General features: G+C 34.4%; 1 protein-coding gene across 6 annotated transcripts in view; it reads right to left on the bottom strand.

The window, feature by feature from the left end:
• The window catches only part of DGKB (diacylglycerol kinase beta), a 643,035-nt gene that overhangs the window by 111,143 nt on the left and 506,527 nt on the right, over nucleotides 1–25,365 (bottom strand). The gene's annotated exons all lie outside the window — the stretch shown is intronic.

Below are 25,365 nucleotides of genomic sequence, written 5' to 3' on the forward strand. Positions count from 1 at the left end.
TCTGACTTTCAGATTTTAAAACCTCTACCTTACTCATTAAAATCTCTCTCTCTCTCTCTCTCACACACACACACACACACACACACACACACACACACACACACTCACTTCAAATACTTCTTTCACATAACCAGATTATAAACCCTTATAAAGATGTTGCAACATGCACCCACCACCCACAGGCAGCTGCTTCTGTAGAATTAATCTACAACAGCAATAAATAAATAAATAAACACAGAGTGAAAAACAACATACGCATTTTAGTATTCCTATATACATATATAAATACACAGAGATACTTGAAGCATATGCAAGGTTATTGATTTAGAATTCAGCAGGAAGAAGTGCCCAAAGAATTCTCAGAATAACAATGTAGAAGCACATAAGAAATTCTTCTTCCATTTGGTTTTTTCTAAGATTTAAAAATGAAATGAGTGAAATTTAAGAAATGAATAAAAGAAATATGTTAAAAGATACAGATTCTTTGACTGGGAATTCCTAGCATTACTAATCAATTTTAGCGAAAGTCAATTTTACTTTCCCTTTAAGAAAAGCATGTAAGTCTTAAGTTGGTTGAGCAATGTTATCTATTTAACCCCTACAAAGTGTAACATATTTAGAAGACATACTGAACATTTTGAAAATTTTATTTTATGTATCATTTCTGATAGAGAAGACTTGTTGAAAATAATGAGAATTAGAACATTTAATAACTTTGACTTTGATGATGCCTTTTTAATAGGTAAGAGCAGTGTATTAGTTATCTATTATGGGTAATAAATTACCTTTTAGTTTAGCAGCTTAAAATAGCAAATATTTATTATCTCACAGTTTCTGTTGGTCAGGAATTTGGAGGCAGGTGATTCTGACTCAGAGTTTCTCATGAGGTTGCAGGTTAGCTGTCACTAAACATCTGAAGGTTTCTGGGGTTGAACTGCTTCCATGATGGCTCACTCACATGGCTGTTGGCCAGAGGCCTTAGTTCCTTGCCACATGGACCCTTCCCTATGGCTGCTTGAGTTTCCTTATGACATGGCAGCTGGCTTCCCCCAGAGTGAGGTATTAGAAAGAAAGAAGGAAGCAACAATCTCTTTTATGACCTTGTCACTGCAATCACACACCATCAGTGCATTTTATTCTATTCCTTAGAAGTGAACCATTGAGTCCACCCCACATGCAGGGGGAGAGAAATTAAGCTCCATTTCTTAATTGGAGCAGTATCAAAGAATTTCTGGACATATTTTAAAACCACCACAGGTAGGCTCAACAATTTGCCAAGAATCAACTTCATTTGTCTGTTTGGTCCTGAATTAGAGACAACAGTATAAGTAGTGAACATTTATTGCTCTGAGCCATAGTTAGTGTATATTTCTGAAGGCTATATTCTTTCAGAGGCTTTCTCTGAATTCACCATTTCCCTGACTTCACCTCTGAGTCTTACAAAAATCAAATATATCCTTTCAGAATGCAACCTCATATTCTGGCAGAGTGGGAGCATTCCAGGTCAAGATGATAGCTAGATCAGAAGAAATAGTGCAAGGCTGAAAACAACCAGAATGGAATTGCAGCTCATGGATTTAGAAACTCCCTATTTTGATGCAATCCATACATATTCCTTATTTTGTTTGTTAGGGAAATTTTATTTTCACACCTGAGAAATATTGTAACATGATTTTAGTCAAAATACATCTTAAAGTCAACTACATAAAGAAGACTTTATAACACATATTCTTTAAATAGGTGGACAATATTCAATTATCTGTACTAAAATCCTCTAACTCTTCATAAGACTAAGACAGGGAATTAATAGGTAGACATCATGGCAAAATGGAAATGTATTGACCTTTCTGAATCATGGGTCATTGATTCCTATGCCTTTCACTAAGTTTATTATAAGGCTTTTATTGTTGTTGCAAAAAAAATGATATTCCTCAATTTACTTCATGATAAAGGGGTTTCATTCTCGATGTGCATGTGGATGGTAGTGGAAATAGAAAATTAAAGTCATCAAAAGTGATGCAACTCTAGCCTTAGGCTACTCTCTATTTCTCTCTCAAGGGCTATTGTACTCTGTCTCTCAAGGTACCCTCATTTTGACTACATATATGCTGCTTTCTCTTCTCTTTCCCATTCCTACCTAACCAGGTTCCTCTGTTTGCTCATTAGTTATTGCTCCCTCCAACTTTAGCTGGCATATGGGCCATTCTAGCCTCTCCTGCCCCTTCTTCATATCTTGTTTTTCATCTTCTAAGTCCTTGTCAGCCTATGATCTGTGGTGTATAATATGGGTCAGGGTCTCTCCCATCCTATCAACCAATCAGCTCCAGTTGGGGCAGACAGGGGCACAGGGTTCATACAGCACTGACTCTTTAGGATGGTCTGTGGGCAGATTTGCTCCTTTCAAAAGGGGGTTGTTGGTAGTGCAGGCATTCTGAGTCTTTGCCCATTTGATACAATAAATAGATAGGTGAATAAATAAAAACTATACTTTAGTTCTATCTCTTCTGCTGATTCCATATATGACCTTGAGAAAATATTTTTATGTATACATTTTCTTATCTGTCAAAACGAAATTTATTTAGTCATTGACTAAGTAGACATATTGAAGGCCTATTTCTTGTGAAGCCATGAGTTAGAATTTGTGGGGCCTTGAAAGATGCTTAAGAAGGTTCTTTGCTTTCAAATCCTTTAATGATTATATTAAGGAGAAGGTGAGGTATAGAAGCAAATTAAGCAAAATATGATGTAGAAAGTGATTTTTTAAAAGAGAGAGAACTTGAACATGTGGTTATTGGAGTTCAGATTAGAACTAAGAAAATTAGAGATAATAATGCCTTCCTTACTCACTTTACATAGTTAATAACATGTTAACTGATATGATATAGGTACAAGCTTACAAGAATAAGCTTTGAGAAGAAAAGAATCCTACAGGAATACTGGCTCTTTTATGAGTAAATAATAACTTAGAAATTGATAACGGAGCAAATTTTTTTTAAAAAACCAACATGAATTATTTAAAACATTTTTATAAGGCTCCTATGTCTTTCTCAAAAAACGTAGCTAAGTTTAAGTTCATTTTTCCTAATATTTTAAATATATCTGAACTTCCATTCAAGGAGTGATAACAGGAGAATCAGAAAATATAGTGGTCCAAGCTATGTTGCTCACTGTTTTCATGATCTTGTATAAGTCTTTTAACTTCCAAGGCCTCAGTTTTTCTTGAAAATACAAGCAGATTAGACCAAAGAATCTTGAAGGTCCTTGCAGCTCTGTGATTCTACCGAGTCTGGTCCAATTGGTCAACAGTTATTTGTCATTAGAGAGGCTGCGGTCTATACACACATTTTAGCACCAAACCACAATTTAATAACAGGGCACAGAGGCCACAAAACCTCCTGATTTTGTTCCATTACTAATTTATCAGGGGCTAAAAGCAACCGGACTTAGGATCCCAAGCAGACAATGGGGCCTTTGAGGGGCAAAGGAAGCATCATTTAAAAGGAGAGCATTACCATTCTAAAATAATGGCAAAGCACATGGCCTAAGTGCTCTGAAAGAGAGCACTACAGAAAAGGTATTCTCAGCTTAAATGCCCCAAACACAAAAGCTTTTAGTTGGGACTTAGAAGGGAAAAAGAAAATAGCCCAGAATAAATTGGATTCACCAGTATCCTTTTGAGTGTGTGTTGGTGCCAAGCGGGCAAGGGTAAAGACAAAACATGATTTTTCAAAATCTAACCATATTATGTTTCTTATTTAGAACAAAACCTTAACACTTTGCTAATGTGTATAAAGAAAGCAAAAAAGGTATTCTTATGTTCTTGCTTATTTTGGTTATTGATAGATGATGTGTACAACATGACCTGTTCTAAATTTGTATGTCTTCTTTCTTCTACTTTTCTTGATATTTTGTTTTTTTTTTTAAGTTTTCTGATAATAGCATTATATTAAAGTCAAACCATTTTCTTTTAAAAAAGAAAGAGAAATAAAGGGAGGGAGGAAGAAAAAGACAGAGAAAGAGAAAGGTGCAAGTGTTGGTTTTACTTCCTTGATATTTTGATATAAAACCAGTAAATGAGCATATAGTACTATATATGCATATATGACTTAATTTAATCTGATTTGAATGGGTAAATGAGATTAAAACCCAAATAACTCTTTCTAATTATGTCATTTATATACTAACCCCCATAAACAATATAAGATGATGGTATATTTATTTGGAGAACTAGACAAATTAATGATCTGTCAATTCAGAGCAATATCAAAGATGTATGTGAAGTAACCTCTTAGTATCCCAGTCAGGTGGGTAAGGTGTTTGTTCACAAATGCTCAGTACTAAAGTTCTTGGTGAAAAATTCTATATAATTCCAGCCATAATTATTATCATCTACATATATATATAATTATATTTAGGAAGGAAAATCTCGTACGATCAAAAAGGAAAGTGTTTTATAAATCTATATAAATGATCATAAACTATAAAAGAATACTTAAAGATTTAGTTCAGAAAAACATATTTTCCAACCATTTTCTATTGACATTTGTCTTTGAAGAAGCTATGCACACAATTACTTAAAGATTACATTTGTACAGTAGTTATTTTTATCTGCCATACTGTCAGCACCTCCTTAACTATATCTATTGTCACTCCGCTTTTATTCTCTAAACCAGATGTCATCCATGACTGAAAATATTTTCACATAGATGCATTAGTGTCTCCATATAACAAAATAAATCCCATAAGAACTAGGAGATGTTCATAAAGCACACTGTTGATTTTTAATTATTGAACAATTTCACTGAAGTTGCAGAAATGGCTGTTGCCCTAGCCTCTTTAAACAAAGATTCCAATTGCAAATCCTTTATGAATAATCAAAGTTTTAAAAGGAAAAAAGGATATAAAGTTTGTAGATTTTAGTATTGAGAACAGAGAACCTATTTGCCAGAGTAGATGGAATAGTTGAATGAAAAGATGTGTCTGATAATATCTGATATACTAGAACAGGGAAATGAAGATAATGTGACCAAATATGTTTGTTCCAATATTAGTTCTAAATTCATAAGAAAGATCACAATGATCTTCAAGAGGTTATATGATGGTTTGTTTGGCAGTCTCATTTCAGATGTAACAATAGAATATGAAAATGATGTGCGTGTATAGTGTACGAGTTCAAGCTCATTGCTTTACGGTCATAAACAACATATTTATATCAAACACTGTGGGCTTTCTGATTTATCACACTGGTAATGACCGCAAGGCTGGAGTGCTAGTTTTGAGAATATTTTGCAATATCAGTGTTCTGGTCAGCATGATTTCATGGTGAGTCTTCATGATAAGGTTCAGAGAATAGATTCTAACTTATTGCCAACTCTACATATGAATGTTGTGGATATCTCCATTGTCTAAGTTCATTTCTCTTTTTTTGAAAAGTAACCTCTTTTATTTACATTTTTATTATTTTTTTATTTCAAAATATTGCACAGGTACAAATATTTGTGTCAAATGTATTGCTTTTGTAATGCTTGAATGAGGACTGTAAGTGTGCCCATCATCCATAGTGTTAATTGACCCTGGTAAGTAGGTTTGTGCCTATCCCCTCCTCCCAACTCCCATCTGTTTGATTTCTACTGCATGTTCCTTCCCTCTGTGCACATGTGCGCTCATTGGTTAGTTCCAATTTGATAGCAAGTACATGTGGTGTTTGTTTTTCCATTCTTTAGATAGTTGGGATAATGGTCTCTAGTTCTATCCAAATTGTTGCAAAAGGCATTAATATGTCATTTTTTTGTGGCTGAGTATTATTCCATGGTGTACATATATACCACATTTCATTAATCTACTCATGAACTGATGAGCATTTGGGTTGATGCTACATCTTTGCAGTTGTGAATTGTGCTGCAATAAACATTTGAGTGCAGGTGTTTTTCTTCCACAAAGAATAAAACACAAAGTCCTTAGTCACAATTCAACATGAGTCCATTTCTTCAGCTAATCTAGGGTTACACTTAAGTCTTTCCACAGTTTTTTCCCCTCTAATAGCTTTTCATTCAGAGAGAGGAAAGTAACATTCAGCAAGCACTTAATTGCAGCATGTGTAGAATGAGTCAAATAGTGTCCATGTGTGGAAATTTTAATAGTTCTAATTCACTCAGGGTATCTGCCTGCTGGAAAGGCCATACTTCCTCTGCCTTGGGCATTTGACAGAAGACAAGAAACAGCTAACAGTTAAACAGTGAAACAATGAAAAACAAACAGTGTCACTTAACAAAATCCACTAGCAATTCCTAGTAGCCCTAGGTTTAACAATTACATAATGTCAATGATGTCCTGTCAGTAACAGACTAGAACTCCAGAAGTTTGAAAACATCTCCAGAAGTAATTATAATTGGCATGATAGGATAAATGAGGTCAGTCAGATTTTGGGACAATGCAAATTGTAAGTAACACAATGAGACATCATTTAGTCACGTCTTTGTACAGTAAGTATTTATGTGTTTATCTAATTTATCATACAAAAGCAAGAAGTTCTGAAATCCTGCTTATGTTTTTGGTTGCTAGCCTCATATACTATAGTGATAGACCTACTAGTACACAGGGAATTTTTTCTTAATATTCAAAAATCAGATGGTAAAATTACTGTAATATAAATAACTGAAGCTTTATTGTTTCTTAACTTGGGACAGTTATATGTAATCTGCCTTTGCTAAGAACTGCAGCCTCACTATTTAGTGACAGAAATTTTTCTAATCAATAATACCACATAGCACTCCATTATCTGTAATAAAGGCAAGTAAAGCTATTCATTATTTTTGTCGATTTGTAGAACTACATATTTCCTACATTATATTTGCTTACTCTTCAAACCAACATTTTTTAATAGTTTAACATTTCTTGATATCCTACTTTTTTCCAAAAAGCATTTTTTCAGTCAATAAAGACACGATCAAACATGAGTTAAATCAACTACAGTATACCTACATGATAGAATATTATAATGCCATTGTAATCCTGTTTTTAAAAATATTTATGACATAAAAGCAATACCCAGGGTATACGTTAAGTGACAATTTTAGTTCTGCAATATTATATGCCCAGTACTATTCTACATTTGTGTTGTATATATATCATAAGAAAAGTACTGGAAAATATACACTAAGTCATTATAGGGGTCATGCCTAAATTGTATTATTCTGAATGATTTCTATTCTTTCTTTGGTGCTTTTAAGTATGATAAAAATAATAGTTAATACATTTGGAGGATATGCTGGCCACTTTGCTAAAATATTTCCTATGGATTATCTCAGTGATTATAACAACCAAATGATGTAGACCCCATTATAATCTCTAATTTACAGATAAAAATTTAAATTTAAAAAATTATTATTTTAAACATTTACTTCTTTTATTAATATTATTTTTAATTAAAAATTATAATTATATACATTTTTGGAGTACTATATGATGACTTGATATATGTAAACAATGTGGAATGATTAAATCAATCTAATTAACATTTACATCGCCTCACCATTTTTTGTGGTGAAATATTTGAAATTTACTTTGTAAATAATTTTGAAATACAAAATACAGCATTATTGACTACAGTCACCATACTGTGCAATAGACCTGACAATTTATTCCTTCTGATTAATTCAAACTTTCTACTCTTTGATCAACAACTCCTCATTCCCTTCTTCCCCTACTCTCTACTTCTATTCATTTGTTGATGGACACTTATGTTGATTTCATATCTTGGCTATTGCTAATAGTGCTGCAATGAACATGGGAGTGCAGATATCCCTTTAATACATTAATTTCAATTTTCTTGGATATATACCCATAATTGGATTGCTGGAACATATAGTAGTTATATTTTTAGTTTTTTGAAGAATCTCTATACTGTTTTTTCATATGGGGTGCACTAATTTACATTCTTACCAACAGTGTGGGAGGGTTCTCTTTTCTCCATATCCACACCAACCTTTGTTATCTTTCATCTTTTTGACAATTGCCAGTCTAACAGATGTGAGGTATCTCATGATGGTTTTAATTTGCATTTCCATAATGATTAGTGATACTGAAAGTTTTTTCTTGAGCCTCTTGGCCATTTGTATGTCTTCTTTTGGAAAATGTCTACAGATTCAATACAATCCCTATCAAAATTCCAATGTCATTTTTCACAGATATAATAAACAACCCTTAAATTCACATGGAAGCACAAAAAACCTTGAATAGCCAAAAAAATCTTTAGCGAAAAGAACAAAGTTGGAGGCATCAAACTTCCTGATTTGAAAATATATTATAAAGCAATTGTGATCAAAACAACATGGTACTGGCATAAAAACAGACATATTGACCAGTGAAATAGGATAGAAATACCAGAAATAAACCTACGCATTTATGGCCAATTGATTTTTAGCATAGGTGCCAAGAACAACAATAGGGAAAGAACAGTCTCTTCAATAAATGCTGCTGAGAAAACTGAATATCCACATACTGAAGAATGAAAGTTGATCCTTATCTCATACCATGTATAAAAATCAACTCAAAATAGATGAAAGACTTAAATATAAGATCTGAAACAATACAAATATTTGAATAAAACTTTGGGGAAATGTTCCCAAAATTGGTCTGGGCAATGATTTTTTTGGATATGACCCTAAAAGCACAGGCAATGACAACAAAATAGACAAGTGAGATTGCATCGAGCTAAAAAGCTTCTTCACAGCAAAGGACATAATCAACAGAGTGAATGGATAGCATACACAATGGAAAAAAATATTTGCAAATTATACATCTGATAAGGGGTTAACATCCAAAAATGTATAAGAAACTCAAATAACTCAATAGCAAAAAAAACAAATAACCCAATTAAAAATGGGCAAAATGTTTATTATTTTAACAAAATATATTGAAAAGTTCTACTTCACAATACTTTCTCACTCTGCATCCTTCTAATAGTGCTTGATATTGCATCAAAATAACTTGATTTATTGCTAGTTCCTAATATATGTATCTTATTGATTTGACAATATACATACACCCTGCTGTAACTGAGCTTCTAAAATATACTGTCATTACATGGGTACTACAAAGTTGAACAAAACCAAAACATGAAACTTATTAGCATGTTCAGAGGCAAGTCATTGATTGATTCCACCACAATTACTGCAATAATAGAGGGGCTACAAATTACTATTGAAGCAGAGTAGTGGGAAGGATGTAGTAAGTAAATGTCTTATAGATAAGATGGCCTTTTTACTGGGTGTTTAAGTTGCTAATCCTATTCGTCTTTCTCAAGGCATTCCAAGCACAGAAGACTACGTGAAGAAAAAGAGCTAAAATTAAACATACAAAATTTTAGCAGAGTCCAGGGAAGTGTTATTATCAGAAGAAAGTCTCACAGACCACTTTGTGGATGGGGTCTTTATTGGCCTGGCTCACTGATGGTTGTACAAGAGTGCATCTGATAACTCACGTTGCATATTTGAATACCAACATGTGCCAAAGGATAAATATTAAATGGTTTTTATTTTTGAAAACAATTATGACACATATTTTTGAAGGTGCATCTATGTATATGGGAAGATGTTATATAAATAATTTAGAGAAACAAAGAACACATTTATGAGGCAAATCTGTTTAGCACATTTGAGAAATCCTTGACCTTAACATCCCTAATGGCAGTCAGCATTTTTGGAGTAGGTTCAAATATGTAAATATCACATCTTCTTTGTGCTTAAAAAATTTTATAAAAGGAGACCTGTGTTTGGAACTGCCTTTTCTGTATTACTAGAAATTGTATGTATCAGTGAACCAGTGTAGGCTTTTGTTGTTGTTGTTTTCTAATTCCCTTTAGAAGGTGACAGCAATTAGAGGGTGGAGAGCTCCTTGCTCACTGACCCACAAAGTTTTCAATGTCAGAAATCATTATTTATAATTAGTGCTGGTGTACAGCTGAGCATTGTCTGCAACCAGAGACTCTCTGCAACTATGAAGGGCTTTCCCATGAAAGCCCGTCATGAAATCTATCTTCTAGACTTCACACAACACCTGTGAGCCAGGCTCGCCCAGGGCTGTATGGCTTCACTTCCTACCCATCTGAAAAGTGTGCCTCACTGAGCATAATACTTTGGAAGGGCAGAATAGTTATAACTGGGGACACAAAGGAAACAATATAGCTTTACATGTTAGCACAGTGACAATATGAAAATTTTGGCATCTAGACTTTGAATAGTTAAAGAATACAGAGAAAGTTTTACTTGGGCACTAAAGTCTTGTACTAAAGGATATGACAGAAACCAAAATTTGGAATTGGATTTCAGAATCTCCTATGGTAACTATGGCTATTTAAAAAGGTGGAAGGAGCCGAATTAGGAATTGGCTAAATATTCATATAATGGAAAAGCTTGCTTAGCTAAAACCGATTTTGTTACTTATACTTTATATTTTTCATTGCCCTAAATTCTCATTTTTGTAGTCCTTTAAATATGTTGTAAAAGACATTTTTTCAAATCTTTCTGGATAGAAAACTTTTGTAAGTTGACTGAACATTAAATGTCTAGATAATTTCTGAGATTCCAGACTGTGTTTCAATAACTGTAGTTATAAATACCTAAGCATATTATAACTTAACATATTTTGGTTATTATTAGAATTATAAAATATGTGCCAAAAACCTAAGACAATTTTAGAAAAATGTTTCAATGGACAAAAAGGCATTAACAATATAAAATTTTTTTCACCTGCAACCAACACATTAGCCACTCTGATTACTTTTCCTATTGGTCACACCTTCCCATATAAAGTAATATATAAACATATGGGCTTTTACAAAACATGTTATTTTTGATGTGTGGGGGAAAATAAGACCATGTGATATCTACCATCTCTTTCAGCATTAAAATTCTATAAGATACAATACACTTGTCCATGAGAAAAACAGATTTTTTAAGTTCTTATTATGGTGGAATGTATTTATCAGACCCTACAGACTACAAAATACAAACATGACATAGAATAAAAGTCAGGTTTTGAATATGTTGAATTTATTTAAAAAAAAACAAAAAGGAAGCTATAGTTTTCAAGATTTTATTGGTACTTTTACCATCTGTTCTATTAATGTTTTAATGAGTTCTTGAGTTCTACAAGTCAGTGTTTCTCTTCTGTTAAGGTTAGCATTAACTCAGTGAAGTAGACTTTGGGATGCCACTTTTTCTTATACCCAGATTTTTTGTTTAAGTTTATTTATTTATTTCAGAATATTACAGGGGCATAAAACTTTGGGTTACATGTTTCATACAGTTTGAGTCAATGTTATAAGTGTGCCCATCACACAGATAGTGAGCATTGTACCTGTTAGATATTTCCGTTGAGTTTTATTTCCTTGTATGCAGATAAGTGTTGATTGATTACTTCTGTTTAATGATGAGTACATGTGGTGCTTGTTTTTCCATTCTGTGATACTTCAGTCAGAAGAATGGTCTCCAGTTCCATCAAGGTTGTTAAAAAAGGTATTAGTTCCCCAATTTTTTTTTATTTCTGAGTAGTACACCATGGTATATATAAACCACATTTTGTTAGTCTACTCATGTATTGATGGGCACTTGGGTTGATTCCACATCTTTGCCATTGTGAATTGTGCTGCAATAAACATTCAAGTGCACATGTCTTTTTGATAAAATGACTTTTTTCCCCCTTTGGATATATGCCCAATAGTGGGATTACTGGATCATATGGTAGGTCTTCTTTTAGTTCTTTGAGGTATCTCCGTACTGATTTTCACAGAGGTTGTACTAGTTTGCAGTCCCACCAATGCATAAGTGTTCCTTTCTCCCTATATTCATGCCAGCATCTGTTGTTTTATGATTTTTGGATAAAAGTCATTCTCACTGGAGTTAGGCGATATCTCATTGTGGTTTTGATTTGCACTTCCCTAATGATAAGAGACGTTGAGCATTTTTTCATGTTTATTGGCCATTAATCCTTCTTTTGAAAAGCTTCTGTTCATGTCTTTTGCCCATTTTTTAATGGGGTTATTTGATTTTTTCTTACTGTTTTGCTTGAGTTCTTTATAGATTCTGGTTATTAGCCCTTTATTGGAAGTATAGTGTGTGATTTTTTTCTCCCATTCTGTAGCTTGTCAGTTCGCTCTATTGATTGTTTCCTTGGCTATGTGGAAGCTTTCTAATTTGATCAGGTCCCATTTATTTTTTGATGTCATTGTTGATATGATGGCCTTTGGGGTTTTCTTCATAAATTCTTTGTCTAGGCTGAAATATATAAGAGTTTTTCCAATATTTTCTACCAGAATTCTCATAGTTCCATGCCTTAGGTTTAAGTATGTTATCCATTGTGAATTAATTTTTGTGAGTGGTGAGAGGTGTGGACCCTGTTTCACTCTTCCATATATCCAGAATTTTTAATGGAAAATCTCTAGGAACTTCTATGTTGTTCTAAATATTTGTCACCATAGTTGGTATTTGGTAGATCCACAATAAATGTTTGTTGAACTTGTGCCAATTCATTTTCCTATAGTTGTCTTTTACCTATCTCTATTGCATAGTCTACATGACAGATAGTGAACCCAAGCCACTGTAAATACATGGGTAGTACCTGTGGTAATGTGGTATTAGATCTTCAACAGGAATACACTGACAATTTCCAGGCTTTAATCAAAACTTTAAAGTGAAGCATGTATTTAAACTAATTGGGGAGTCATGAGGATGGCAAAGGAAAGGTGAGTAGAGTGATCTTTGAACACATGGGTCCTGAAATAGTGCTTTCCGGAAGTTGGTGCCCAATTATCATTTAATATTTCCTTAACATGTTTCGGTCTAAGACTTAACACTTTTAATTAATAGGAGGACACCTTGGTCTTATAGATGACACTGTGAAGTAAATCCAAAACGTAAGAATTTTAATCATAATTTTATCCTATGTCAATGCCTCATTTCCACATTGTTCGTGTTGGAATACACTGGAGGATATAACGCAGAAGAAATGAGAGAAGGAGCCAAAGCCATGATGCTTCAGGAATACTACAAGGTTTGTCTGCAAGTAGCTTTCTTAAGATTCTTATGTTGTTAAGATTAGGCATAGAGGCAATGGTAATCATGTCAGAGCCAGGAAGACCATGTTCATTTGCATATAAGAAATTGTATCTTGAACTTCCTGAACTGATTGGGCAGAATGTGAGGGTTATTAAACTTTTTGATAATATGTAAGTAAGGCCTGTCTCTTGAGTGTTGCTGTTGTTATTGTTATTTTTTACTGGTATAGCCCTAGGTTGGTGTGGCCTAGGAAGAAGGATCACAATATGTTTATTTTAAAATAATTTTTAGTGTCATGCTTATGGTGTATTTTATATACTGAATATAAATTCTTTATTTGAAAAGAACTCAGAATATATCTCCAGCAGTTATGCTTAATATACAATTGCTGTCATTTACTTCTGATCAACCTTATAGTCCCAGGAATAAAGTGCACCTTGCACTTTTAACTGTTACCCTCTTGTATTTCCTTCCTTGAAATTTTTTTTCCTGAATTTCTTTGTTTCTTTGCTTGCCTTTCAGCTACCCACCTTACTCACAACCCTTCTTTCTACTCTCTTTGCCTTCATCATTTTGTCCTTGTAGAGTAGCCAAAGTCAGCCTTTGGTTGTTAGTCAGACTCCATGGGCAATTCTCTCAATGTTTTCATTGTTTACATGAAAGCATCCAAATGTATAGCAAATAGACCAGCTGGAAACCTCCCCACAGACAGACGCATCCAAACAGGAGGTTCCTTGATGCGTTGTGGTGGGTCAGTCTGGTTCTGCTACCAGAAAGAACAGCCCACACCCATATGCACTGTTGCTCCTGAATGGAAGGCTTGTGACAACATCCACATGGACTGGGCCTCAGCCAAAACTTAGCCCTTAGCACATACAGCAACACAGAATGATGTGACAGCGACAGAGTTTTGGAATGCTGTTTGTAGCATGCTGTTCTTTGGCATACTTCTTCAGAATGTAAAAACAGATTTCTCCTAATTTTCCTAAGATATATTATTTATTATAGAATCAGGCTTTAAAATTGATTATAGATTTGAAGGTACTCAATCAATTTAATATTAAACTCAATATTTAGTGTCGATACTCTGGAAATTTATTTTGAAATGTTGCAACAGTGACTCATGTTGGGAAAAAAAAAACACCTCATTTTTAGTTTCATCAGAGTATGGAAAGGGCAATATTAGTAATGGGACAAATACAAGGACTGTTGACTCTAATTAGAGAGATGCAATTAAAAATTATTAATAAAAGTAAAATGTTTAAAAGCTGAAACAAATACATTTGAATGCATTTCAAAAACATAGGCAGTTTCTGAACACGAGTAATGTATTTGCATGAGCATGTATTCATAGTACACAGCATACCAAAACCCTATTTAAAAAATAAGCACTTCATAACATTTACACATTCTATTTTGAAGATGATCGATATGGGCTAATCACACGTTTAAGCAGTAAATATTTCTGTCACAAGTGATTGAAAGAATAATCCATTTTAAATTTCTATCTAAGTCACATCACTATGGCATGATAAAGAAGGATGATACCATTAAGAAATCACTGTCCTAGTTTCAGTTTTTAAAAATATCCCTTCCTTTACCTTCTGGAGACTCACTGTAATTTTAAAATAAAATAAGGTAACTATAAACAAGAAAATGAACACAAAACCCCTAATGAAACAATTCTATAGGGCCAATGTGGTTAGAGAAACATATCTTTAGCCTCTTCTAAGCAAACACCTTGATAAAGGCAAATGGGACTTTGCAAATAAAATACCATTATTAATAAGGGAACAACAACGGCATTTTTCTGTACTTTATGCTTGTTATTCCAGGTGGTTAACCTGATCTTCAAATTCAAGATGTGTGCAAAATCAAACGCTATATCCCAACTCAAAATACATGTAGTACTTCTACAAATTTGGCAGACATCGTAAACAACATGTGACCACCAGTTTGGGAGATCTGGAACCAATTCACAAACAAACAGCAGGTAACGCAGACCCTGGCCTGACCTAGAAGTCCAACACAGGATCTGGGGGAAAAAAATCTCATTTAAAATTGAGACTTTTATTTGGCTCCCATAAAAGTGATTACACTGGAAAATTTCCCCTTCAAAACAAAAATGTCAAGGCCAGGCGCAGTGGCTCATGCCTGTAATCCTAACACTCTGGGAGGCTGAGGGTGGAGGATCACTTGAGGTCAGGAGTTTGAGACCAGCCTGAGCAAGAGTGAGACCCCATCTGTACTAAAACATAGAAAAAATTAGCTGGGCATCGTGGTGTGCGTCTGTAGTCCCAGCTACTTGGGAAGTTGAGGCAGGAGGATTGCTTGAGCCCAGTAATTTGAGGTCGCTGTGAGTTAGGCTGACGCCACAGCACTCTAGCCCAGACAACAGAGTGAGATTCTGTCTCAAAAAAAAAAAAAAAATGTCAGAGAGACAGAGTTTTAAGCTTCTGTTAGAGCCCAATTCTTCAGGACCGACAAAACTATAGATTTCTTATTTCAAGCAGCCTGAGATTTTCAATGCATTTTATTCCTAGAAAGAGATACGGAAAATATAATAGAAGAGTAAAAATAAGATCTCGTATCTTTCTTTGTGAAGATATGAAATTCCAGAGAATGACTGATTGAAATTTAGTTATTTGACTTTCTCCAGTTTGCATATCTAGTGTACAGGTGACTTCTAAGACTTTATTTATGGCCTAAAAGTCTATAAATTATGAGAAATGGATGTTATTTCAGTCAAAAAAGGCTAGGTTAACCTGTCACACAATGAACCCCGATGTCTTGGTGGTTTACAACTATGAAGTTTTATTTTCCACTGATGTTCATGTCCATCAAAGGTGCGTTGTAAGTTGGCTGTACCTTTCCTTCCCTTAGCTACAAGTTGACTGGGCACCCACTACTGGGGACATTGCTGGTTGCTGTGACAGGAGGGAGAAAGGACACATCAGCTACATGCTAGCTCTTAAAGCTTCTGCCCAGAGGAGACACCAGCCACTTCTGCTCCCTTGCTATTGGGCAGAATTTCATGCCACAGTGGATGCTAACAATTCATAGGAGCAAATGTAACCTTTTCTGCTATCAGAAGAACATCTTTGTGGACAATAATACAATTTACCACAGGTAGCAACAGACAACATATATTCCAGCAGTAAGGTAGAGGGATGGCCAGCTATTGTAGACTTAAGTAGGGAATATTAGCCTCATAGATACTTGGATGGGCCATGATTTATATCAATAAAATGGCTACAAATAGCAGATCTATGGTGATGTCCCCAAATTAGTGAGGAGAAAGTGCCTAAGTATTATGCTACCCAAAAGTAGGGAAACCCTGTTCAGTGTTAAGCATGAAGAGATGAAATATTAAATAATTTTCTTACTTGTAAATTCAAGGTATTTCTTCATTTCTGACACAGATATAAGAAAGAGTTTTACTTACGTTTCAAGTAGCCATAAGACTACAATGTTTGATGTAAAATGAGTCCTAAAATATCTTTTCAGATTTTGGCTCTTTCCTTGGTGATCTCAAAATTGGTTCAGAAATTTTGAATCCTCCTCAGAGTGAATGTCCCTATTGTTATAAGGAAGCTATAGTTTGGGGTATCCTACAGACCTGGGCTCTAACAGAAGTTTGAAACTCTTTCTGTCTGACATTTTTGTTTTGATAAGAAAATTTTTCAGTGCAATTTCCTTTTACGGGACCCAGATAAAAATCCCAATTTAAACATTTTATTTTCATAAACTTTTATAGATTTTTATAGTAAATACCAGGAATACATGCAGGTGAAGTATTCAATGTAAGCAGAAAATTCTGCCATTGTGAGTGAAAATCACAAATCCTGTAAGTAGGCAAGAAAGATCTCGTTGCCCTAAACAGTTTACTTCTCTAAGCAGCAAGCCAAGTTGTCATTTCACACAACAAAGGAAACACTGGGATAAGGAAGCAAGAGCTAATCTCAGGAGTTTCAGATAGGTTAACTCTGGAAATTGTTTGTAGCTTCTACTATTTACCTCCTTTTCAATTTCCTCACAAAAGAAGCACTGTCTCTGAAGGACAAATGCTTCCTTTTGAAATTTGAATGTTATGTTTATCACTGCTATAGAAAGCAATAGAAAATATGACAATTCACTTGTTCTGTTTGTGAAAAGTCATTTTGGTTTCATATCTTGGGATCTAAAGAAATAATTGTGAATGTGTTTGGCGAAGATATTAATTATAATGTTTAAATTCAGGAGTCCCTCTGTGTGAGAAGTGTCTTCATCTGCTGCATTTTCATCTATGGTGGATATGCCATGATTCATTTATGTCGCCTTTTCTCCCTCCTGCTGGGTCTCCCCTTGCAAAATGGCGCTGCACCGTCAGCACTGACTCAGAATGCAGAATGTGGCGCGGCTGCCTTTCTCACAGTATTTTATGTGTATTCAAGCTGTGAAAAGTGTCGCAGCAATACTCCCATTCTGTGTCAGCTGAACTGTATCTGCCTATATTCATATCTTGAATTGACTACAATTCAAAACTGGTTATTTGTTTCGTTATCAATTGTCACAAAATAAAAGGCATATTTTAGCAGTGTTTTTGAACCCCCAAATAGGAAACCAATTTTTACACAAATCTATACCATTCCCTCTTTGGGAGTATCAATCCTTAAAGCAGCAGGTGAGACTACATTTTATTAAATGGCTCATTCTAATTCAGATCCTGGGGTGGTCTTACTTATGGATGAATTGTGCTACTATCCCAAGAAAACCATTTAGCCCACGTGCACTTAGACAGTGCCTCTGTGTACCTGCTGTCTGATTTCAAACCATGAAATGAAAAGCTTCTGTTCTTGAAATCAGGTTTTTCAGAGGTGCTGGTTTTGACAGTGGCTACTGCTTTATTAAAGAAAGAACAAGATAAATAAACAGAGCTTTTACAACTATCAGTTCCATGTTAGGCCATTTCAATATGATGCAAAATGCCAGATCAAAAATGAGTCATCCAGTATTTTAAGTTTTCTGGATGGCCAACTCAGAGACTAAGAAAACTAAAATGATTGCCCATAAATCATCCTTAGGATGAGAGACAGAAGAAAAAAATACAAAAGGAAACAATTCAGTGGACACATAGTGATATGCCTTTTAAGTATATGTGTAGAAATGATACTTTTTATATTTTGTTTAGAGATATTCTAACAATTCTATTTGTTGAATAAGCATATTATTAAATTAGTTTAATACATATAATACATTGTCCTTCACAAAATAACAATTATTGAATAATCTGGACAAAAGGCCTCTTTTATAAATTCACTCACATAAAAATAGGAAAACTCATCAGAAATCACTTTAAGAAAAAAGTTTTACCTGAATTTGCAGGTGCATGACCAAAAATATCTCAGTGCCCAGCTTCTATTTGTACCTGCTAAGATGAAGGCAAACAGATACAACTGAACTCTTCCAATCCTTTCTGTTTTCTACTCCATTCTTGGGTCATTCGTTGTCTTCTCCTCTCTTCACAGACTAGGAACTAACATCTTATACCTGTGGCTGATGTATTCTCCATATGTTATGCCATTGATTGTTATTTTTTAAAAATTACCATGCAAAATGTGTTCAATAAAGAAACTTGTAAGACAGAAAGAAATAAATAAAAAACACATAAATCATCTGTCATGTCACCACCAAAAATAACTAATGGTAACATATGGTTTGCCCTTCCGGTATTTTTTTTTTTTTTTCCTGTGTCTATGCCTCATTTCTTCCTTGGCTGCCTTCTCTTTTCTATCTGCATACTTTTTCTAGGTGATATCCTCCGGGATGCCTATAATCCATCCTCTACAGAATAGATGGAGTTTACTTTTTAAAACTCTGCAGTTTAAAACCCTCCAATGGCTTCCGGCTGCACTTGGAATAAATTTCAAAGTCCTTATGTTGTTCTTACTGAATCTTTTACAACTTTCCTCTCTGACTTTGTAAAGCATGATTTCCTCTCCTCCTTTCTTTTATTTGCTTTCTATTACTGAAACAAATTACCACTAATTTAGTGGCTTAAAGCAACACAATTTTTTTCTTTAATTTTTCAGGTCTAGAGTTCAAAAGCCCAACACAGGTGTCACTGGGCTGAAATCAAAGTGTTGGCAGGCTGCATTTCCTTCTGGAGGCTCAAGGGGAAAATCCATTCCCTTGCCTTTTCCAGCTTCTCGAAACCATCTGCATGGCTTGGCTCATGGCCCCCTTCAAAGCCAGCAATGTTTGTGCAAGTCTCATCCTGTCATCAGTCTGGTCCTCCCTCTTCTAAAGCTCCCATTTAAAAGGACTCTTGGGATTACAATGGGCCCACTCAAATATTCCAGGATAATTGCTTTACGTAAAATCAGCTGATTAGCAACCTTAATTCCATCTGTGACCTTAATTCTCCCTTGCTATATAACATAACATATTCATAGATTCTGAAAATTAGAATGTAGATATCTTTGGGGAAAGGCAATATTCTGCCTACCACACTCTCAAGCATTCCTTAGAAAATCAGAGACAGAGACCCACCACTCCCAACTGCACCAAGCATGCAGACCCTGCACTGGCCCAGTGGTAGCTACTGTGATGTGAGGATTACCATGTGTGGTCTATCAAATAAATTGAAAAATTGGAACTGCCGGAATATTGCAAAGGAAGTGTAAGATGTGAGGACATCAGGATGGAGCACAAGTTTATTCAGTCAAATATATATATTCCATATAAATATATGGAATAATAAAAATGCTTTTTTAATTGTCTTGACATCAGTTTATTATGATTTACTACATATAGACTTTATTTTTCTTCTCTTTTTATAGAAATTCCTCAGAAACAGGTGACATATTTTATTGCAACTTGTCATTCAATAATTCAAAGATTATTAAATATCTTGTATGGGATGGCCCTGGGGATACACGTAGTCATGAAAGGGACTAGGGCTGCCTTTCAAGTGACTCACCAGTTAAATGAGATAATCAGACAAGTGACCATTTAAAATACAGACTAAGAAGAAGTTAGCATATGTTTCAGAGTGTCTTGGAGTTCAAAACAGACTAACCAGAAAGAATCAATTTATATAGTTTAGATCACAGAGGTTCCAGAAATCTTTCCAAATGGAGATGAACCAACTATTGAGGAAGGGCATCTGTTAATGCATATCAAATTTCTTTCTTTATTGTCTTTTTCCTTCAACTACAAAGAGCTTCATGGAAGGAAGGATCTTACTTTTCTTTGCTCATCACTGTTTCCCCAGCATGTAGAATAGTTCCTAGCACATAGTAGGTTCTCTATAGATATCTATTGAATATGAGAATGATGAGTACATATATACAAAATATGCAGTTTTCTTTATAGAAAAGGCATCATACTAAATGTTCTATTTGGTAACATATTTGTTTTCAGTTAGCAATATGTCACCATCATTGTCTGATCCCATTTTGACTGAAATTCAATCCCAAATAAATATTTCTTCAACCAGGCCTTTCTATATTAGGTTTCTTTATTTATAATTATGGAATGACAGATATTGTTTCCTTTTACATCTTAAAGGGGATTTAGGGGCCAAAAGTGTGTTTGAATTGTAATTTTCCAAAGCCTAACATCTGCATTTGCTTAACATAAGTCTATTAAAAGCCCTTTGAACTTTAGATATTTCCTTATCTCCATTTCCTACCTGAGCTCGGGGGTATGGACCCTATAGCTTCACCTATTTTTTTTCTCCTAGACAAGGTTTTCTTGGATAATTTATTTCTAATACATTCTTTCGAAACTTTGAGTCTACTCTTGCTTCCCAGCAAATAAGCATCTCAACCTTCAATCCTCCATCTACCTTGTTTCAAGACCTGAAGGCTATTTTCTGTAATACTAACCAACTCTCATACCTCTACTTCAAATCTATCAAATGATAGTGAGGGGTGGCAATGGAAGTTAAGCATTGGAGGAAAGGTAGGTAGTGGCTGACAGAAAAAGTAAAGAGGCATTTTACATTCTTTTCAGGTTTGCTACAAATTTTCAGGGGTAAAGTAAAAGGAAAAATGCCTAGGTAGGAAAGTCTACATAATGTGTAGAATTACATTTCTATAACAAGAATCATTTCACCAATGTATCATAATTTCTAGAACAGATTTTGATGTATTTTAAGGACTCAATATTGAATGAGTGAATGGATAAATTATAGAATATGATTAGTGAGAGTTTGGGGAGAAGAGGTAATTTTGTTGTGATACAGAAAGCTAAATAAACTTAACATGACAAAGGTGCTTCATTTAGACCAACAATAGCAATAGTTAACAGGTGAAAAAACCTTTACCCACATTTTGGCCTCTCTTCTCTCTTTCTCTCTTTCTACACACACACACACACACACACACACACACACACGCACACAATATAGACCCATGATGATAATATTTTCTGAATCAAAATTTGAGTGCCATGATTTGACTGAATGGATAGGAAAATATAAGAGGGGAAGGGTTTTAGGAAGGGAAGAAAAGTAGCCACAGTGCATCAGCTCACTGGGGGATGCTTTTCCACTGCCATTACCCTCATATTAATATTTTGTTACATATCCCCCTGGGACACGCCCTCCACTCCTCATTTCTGAGAAGGGGTGTCCAGTGAGCTACTATTTTGAGCTACTATTAACTGTGTATATTATGTCTGTGAAGGTTATTGAGCCAAAGCAAAGCAAAACAAAACAAAAACAAAAAGCAAAAAAATCCCTTATTTAGAACCATGTAAAAATATTTGAAAATGGCATGGTCCCCTATAATATAGGACATATGGTCACTATATTCGTATACCAACTACTTCCAGATGCACATAGAAGAATGTGTAATCACACTCTTATGATTTCTGAAAGACAGCTACCAAAGTTATAAAATAGCTCCAGTGGAGTTTCCGAAGTCCACCAATATTTTCAAATTCGATGTGATATAAAAACTTTCTAAAAAATTAGCTCAACAAATGTTGTTTCTTATTTTAGATGTCACTGTCATTTAAAATAGCAAAGTGCACGTCATACTTCCTATTTTATTTCTTTCTCCTCACAAACCTGACTATTTTAGGGATGCCCCAGGTGAGGCATAAACTCACAACCTTGGCATCAATAGTATCACATGCTAACCAATTGCACAACTGGAACAATCTGACTTTTCTTAAATGGTCAATGATATGATTCATAGATTGCTACACACAGTGATACTGCTATAATCACCAAGTTTATCACTTATTCCATATTTAAAAGCCCTGCATGAAAAATGATCACTTATTTTTATTAGTAATTAATCATTACAAACCTATTTGATAAAGTTATTCTATAAACCTCTGAATAATTTCAGTCAAATCTAAATAGTCTCTTAACTTTATATTTCCTTCCTACATGAGATCTTTTTGTTGTTTTTTTAACACTTGCCACTTTTATTTTAATCTTAAGCATATTGACTTTCTTAAGGACATCCAGAATCTAGTTTTTAAAAATGTATTATTCATAAAAATGTCTCCTATATGGCTGTACTCTTTTTCCATTTCCTGGTTTTCAGTAGTCTTATTTCCATCATCAACAATGAACTTTAAGGTACCTCATTTCAACTAGAGCAAATGGCTGCTGAATTCAATGACTCACTCAGCACAGAAATTCATTAGACATTGGTTTATCAGTCAAAGATGACATTTGTTTTGAGCCAGATGGGTTTTCTTGAGGAAATCCTCTAACTGGATGCAGATTTGATTGGATTTTAGCTTTCCTACACTATTAGACATCACAGTTTCATATGGCACACACAGCCTGCAATACATTTGTATATATTTGATATGATTTTAATAGCCAAGCCTTTAAAAATAAAAAATTACACTTTTTCTTTAGTGTATCTATTTGTGGTATTTGATATTTTATTTGTTTTAACACATGTGGCATCTTATACATATATTTCCAAAGCCTAAAATCTTAGGTAATATTTTTAAATCAAATGTTAAACAAAACACCAAAGAAGAAAATCTCATTTGACTATGCTACCTAGTAATAATGGGATAGAAATGGTTGATCCCGTACATAATTTGTCCTTGCTTATCAATCTATCTTTCTCCTCTATTTCCTATATCCTGCATATCCTAAACAATTGCCAAGTCCTGAGATTTCTACCTAAAAGAAAAGAAATTCTCTTTTCACAGATACCCAGTCAAGACATCTTCATCTGTTGCACAGACAACAGGAATATTGATCTAATTTGCATCCTGTCTTCAAATCTTACTGCTTAAATCCATTCTCATAAAAACAGTCAGTAATCATTTAAAAAGATAAATTAGGGGACTTACTGCAATAAGAACTCGGTAATTTGGGCCAAACCTACCAATGAGGAAACTAGTACTGCTATATACATAGACATATACATATACATGCGTATACCCATCCATAGCCATACACATATCCAGATGCATATATGTGTATGTGTGTGTGTATATATTTGAAGATTTAGAAAGCTAATACGAGAGTAAAGAAATGGGGCTACTATCTTTCTAAATATGTAACTCTGGAGAGGGAGGCTACTTTTGCCCTGTGAGCTTTCATTCATTTCAAGAGGGGTGTCTATATTTCAGTCTATAAGGTATACAGTATTTTTGTCAGACTCATGGGACTGAGTCTAGAGTCTATCAAAGCAGGGTCCTGATAAATGCTCCTGGCCTTGGATTGGAGGCCCAGAGGCAGTGCCTGATGAATAAGAACAAATCAGAACAAATCTTCTCACAAGAATTATAGCTCTACTTTGATTCTCTCCATCCCTGTAATCACATAGAGCAATGAAGATGAACAAACTAAAGGCAAAGACAACAAAATAACCATCAATTCCACAATCACAATATGGCATAAAGGAATCTAGGCACAAAAGAATAGATATTAAATGATTTTATTCAAGACACAAATTAAAATATAATGTTTAGGAATACATTCTCAGGTGATGAAGATATATGGAAAATCAATAAAATATTTATAATAAAAGTTAGAATAATGGTTCCTCCGGTGGAGGTAGGAAGCTTTCAATTAAGTAGGGGACATAAGAAAATTTTCTGGGGTAATGCTAATGTTCTGTTTTTGGGTGAGGTTTACATAGGTGATTACTTTGTGATAAATCATTAAGTATATACTGTGTTTTGAAATTTGTGTACATGTGTGCTATAAACTAAGAATGCTAAAGTATAAATTAGATCATGTTACTCCCTCCTGAAAATCTTCCAATTACCTGCCATCCTCTTTGTCCTTGTCCTCATCTGGCAATGCCCACATTGCCCCTTGCTCATCTAACTCTAGGTACATGGAATTCTTTGCTCTTCCTCACAAAGACAAAAATCTCGCTCATTCCAGTCTTTGAATTTAACTCTTTTCTCTTCCTGCAATAGACTTTTATTGGCTTGTCCCATAATTGTTTCCTCATCTTTCAGCCTTAAATTAACTGTGGCTTTCTCAGAGATGCATTCCTGGACCACTCATTCTAAACAGAAAACTGAAAATCCACCAATTACTCCATATCACCTTGTTTATTTCCTTCACATTGGAAAGCTCTATGTGGTGAAACTCAATTTATAGTTTTTTGTATATATCTTTTATCTTTATGTGACATCTTTGCTGTGACATAGGATCTATGAGGGTAGGTATACTTTTGGTCTTTATTATCAGCACTGAATGAATCACTGGCCAAGAAAAATGATTTTGAGAATGTATTTTGTACAGTTCCTAAAGATTAGTCTATTATGCTAAGGGTGGTAGAAGCAGCTTAACATTTCATCATACAGTTTGGTTATTATAATTATGCTGCTAGGCAATATGGATATTTATTTAGCTCAGATATCTAGAATAATCTTAGATGAATTTTCGTATGTGTTCAGTGTCAATTTTCATAATGACATTGTTTTTTCTGACAACCCTAAGTAAAGTATTTCTTTCACGGACATTATGAAACAAGGAAAGGAAATTCCTCACTTTAAATGGTAATGACAAAGTTTTTATAATGACAAAATTTATTTGAAATATAATGATAAAAATTATTGTGTTTCTTTTTTAACTTGAGGAACAACATATGCCCTTTAAGGAACTTTGGTTTAGTGGTTATGACTATTTTTTCCTCCATGGTTAGCTTTTTTTTTTTTTTTTTGATAGAGTTGGGGTCTTAATATGTTTCCCAGGCTGGTCTCAAACTCGCCTCAGTGATTCTCCCGCCTTAGCCTCCAAAAATGCTGGGATTACAGGTGTGAGCCACTGCACCCTGCCCGTATTTTTTTTTTTTAAGGAAGAATGTTTCACCTTTCTATAATA

The sequence above is a fragment of the Lemur catta genome, chromosome 11 (assembly GCF_020740605.2).
Source record: "Lemur catta isolate mLemCat1 chromosome 11, mLemCat1.pri, whole genome shotgun sequence".
Classification (NCBI taxonomy): domain Eukaryota; kingdom Metazoa; phylum Chordata; class Mammalia; order Primates; family Lemuridae; genus Lemur; species Lemur catta.